This window comes from Rhagoletis pomonella, unplaced genomic scaffold (genome assembly GCF_013731165.1).
Source record: "Rhagoletis pomonella isolate Grant_MI unplaced genomic scaffold, Rhpom_1.0 Rhpom_scaffold_00002, whole genome shotgun sequence".
NCBI lineage: Eukaryota > Metazoa > Arthropoda > Insecta > Diptera > Tephritidae > Rhagoletis > Rhagoletis pomonella.
Genome location: NW_023458556.1, coordinates 73,698,390 through 73,701,977, shown reverse-complemented (window position 1 = coordinate 73,701,977; position 3,588 = coordinate 73,698,390). Strand labels below are relative to the sequence as shown.

At 36.5% G+C, this 3,588-nt stretch overlaps 1 protein-coding gene across 1 annotated transcript in view; it reads left to right on the top strand.

Moving 5' to 3' along the window:
- Positions 1-3,588, top strand: part of LOC118754748 — a 19,305-nt gene that overhangs the window by 1,053 nt on the left and 14,664 nt on the right. The window lies entirely within an intron of this gene.

Below are 3,588 nucleotides of genomic sequence, written 5' to 3'. Positions count from 1 at the left end.
GGTATTTGGTCGGGGCAGGGGGTGTGGGGTGACTTTTCATAAAGCGGCGTCCATCCTCTTTCGTTTTGGGGTCGTTTTAGAAATATGCAAACTGTACCCGCTCGCTTCTCAAGATGGAGCGGTAGGTATCGAACAATAGGGCTGTTTAGGATCTTGTGCATATGCTCTTGGATTTGCATATTCGTTGCATTTGTAAATTCACAATAATATGCGGACGGTTGCCATGCCAGCAAGAAAAAAATTTGCAAACACCCTGAACAGCCCCAATATGCATTGAGTGCTTACCGCCTTAATTCTAAGATATCCAAATAACCCTCGAACTTATGCTATGGGACTTTATAAAATTGCACTTCACTTTATTTCAAAACAATTTACAATACATTTCGGCCAAGGCGAAAAATTCGCCTTGATTTCGGCGATCAATAAAAGGCTTCGGCGATCAATAAAAGGCTTCTATTAGAGCTGTCAAACTATCGACGATACTATCGATAGTATCGATAGTCTGGTCACTTGAAATAACTATCGATAGTTTTAGTACTATCGCCACTATCGTTTCATTGATAGCGTATTCTCTTTCCTAGCGCTTTTGACATTTGCACGTATTGGTTCAACAAAACATTGCAGCCAAGGTGTATTAAACAAGGTGGTGTTGGGGCGACAGCTGAGTTTTTCGCCGTGGAGGCCATTACGTCAAAATGATGTGTTTGTTGTAACTCATACCAATGACAGTATGGACATCAGCGTATAATTTGTTAGTGTAATTTTTTACTTATATACGGCCAACACCACCTTGTTAAATGCGCCTTGATTGCAGCATTATTTCATGAACGAACGAATAAAATAAAGATCACCCAGGACGTTGTGCGAGAGAAAAGTATGTTTTTCACAGTGACGTCATTTTTTCGCCACGGAATGAAACCATGTGTGTGAGAGAAACAACCGATTAAAAATGACGTTATCAACTATTATTTTTTTCTCAAATGCAATTTTAAATACGCGGTTGCCGCGCTGGGTGATCAGTTTAGTTGGTTCATGGCATTAGTTGCGTTCCTTATCTCCCAGAAATAGCCAGAAAAAGTCCGAAGTAGTCAGATTTAGTCCAAAAAGCGTTCCTTAACTCTAAAATAACAGCAAAAATGAGAGAGCAACACTCAGTGAGAATGACTCTCTTCAGTCCGAAGTAGTCAGATTTAGTCAGAAGAATTTTTGCTGGCAAAATCTTGAAAAGTGTCAAACTCAACTGAATTTAAATTAACGGAAATTAAATAATACGCGAAAAGTGAGAATAATGTAAAAAGTAAAAAAATTAATTGAAATTGGAAGGAAGCAAAAAAATAATTGATATAGCAAGTGCCAATATTGTGCTTGTGCTTGAGTGAATGTGTTTTGTACATACATTTCTATTCTTGTTTGACGTTAGTTTTGTTGTTGCCATTCTTTGGACTAAAAATTTGGATTTTGCGTTCATTAACTTTTTCCTGTTATTCTCTTTTAGTGATTGCATTTTGCTTACGCTCTGACATTTTGACACTTTTCAGATTTTAGTCAAAAAAGATAAGGAATGAACGTATTATTTCTAAAAGCGCAATTTTTTATTTTAAGCGGGGGAATAGCAGAGGTTACATTGCCGTTTTAAGAGCGTGTCAGACCGGGCGATGCAGTATATTTCAAAAGACTGTCAGATTGAGAAATTTCAGAAAGCAGTTGCATGAGCAGTGGCACCTTGCTTGTATGTATGTAAAGTGTCTTTCGCTCCTTGACTGTTTACACGGCGAATGAATTTCTAGCAATATTTCTCAATACTAAAATGCAACCGTGAGCCGCTAAAATAAACAAATTTATAAAAACAAGATAACGAAAAATAAATGGATTTAGAAAAACATATGAAATGGGTCGATACTATCGATAGTATCGATAGTCACCCTTAAGACTATCGTAAAACATCGATGGACTTGACTATCGATAGTTTGACAGCTCTAGCTTCTATCAAATCTCCCTTCTTCATCAACCAAGGCGAATTTATACAAGGTGGTGTTGATGGCGAATTAAATTTTCGCCGCGATACTACTAAATGTCAAAATGATGTGTTTGTTGTAAAGAAGGCGAATTAATTTTACAACAAACACATCATTTTGACATTAAGACGTACTCGGCGAAAATCTAAATTCGCCATCAACACCACCAAGGCGAATTAATATAAGGTGATAGCAGGAGTACAAAAACAAAAATTTAAATGTATTTGGTTTTTGCTTTGGCGGCATAAACTGTCGAAATTCGTAAGAGTGTGTGAAGAAATTCAAACAAAATTTTTCTATTTGATATCAGAAGCCGTGCGGCGAAACACATACACAAAATCAGCTGAGCTAGTAACCTTATATAAATTCGCCTTGAACACCACCTTGTATAAATTCGCCTTGTCATCAACAATTTAAAGTTAGTCCCCTTTCAGACACGTCAAGTCTTGGTTTCAAGTCTGCTCGTTCGATGGCGAAGGAGGTGAGAACAGAGGGGAAGAGTACAGATACCTCCGTACCGTCAATTCGTTTCAAGTTTTCTTGTCTCTTTTGATCTTTTCGTTGCTTCCTATTTAAAGAACCAAGGACTTTAATTCAATTAAAGTTGACGCGTGTGGAAGCAAATAGAAAACACAAAAGAGAATGCGAAAAAAATTGCTTTCACTTAAAGTGTGTTTGCATTGTTCAACTTTGCGTTCAACATTTGCGTTCAACTCGGCGCAGGGTTGCACGAAAAAAAAGTTGAATGGCTAAAAATATCAAAATATGAAAAAATATAAAAATATTCGCCATAAAAAGGTGTTTGCATTGTTCAACTTTGCATTCAACTTTTGGTTGAATGGCATTTCAACTAATCGCTTTCAACAAAGTTGGTCGCCAGCCAACATTTAGCCATTCAACTTTTTTTTCGTGCAACCCTGCGTTGAGTTGAACGCAAATGTTGAACGCAAAGTTGAACAATGCAAACACACTTTAAGTGAATAATGCAAACACTGCTTTAGCGCTCAGGATTATACCTGTTAAATACATACATACATACATACATGAAAGATACCAGCTGAGATCAAGGCGAATTCACATAATTGAACAATATGAATTCGCCTTGGCTGAGATCGTTTGGATTCAGTTTGGATTATACGCTGTTTACATAGTGCAATTTTAAAAGCGATTTTTTGAATCAAAAGTTGGTCATGTTCAATTTTTCTAAGAGCCAAACTATTTTAAATTTGAATTTAAGGTAATTCTCTAGTATAGGGTAACAACCCCTAAAAGAGGTCCGGAAAAGTCGCGAGGGGTACCAAACGACGCGTTTCGGCCCACTATTAACAATCCAGAGGGGGAGGGCTAATATTATTAACCATTTAAAAGTTATAAACAAAAAAATTTTGTTAAATTTCGTTGTTTTATATGAGCAATTACCACGTCAAAATGCACTAAATTACCAGTTTCCACTTTTAAAACACTATTAAAACGTCTCCGGTTATTGGTTTATGCAAACAAAATCATTTATTCACTTTTATTTTATATATTTCTTTAATAAAACAGAGTAAACAAACTTTGCGCCTGCCAAAAT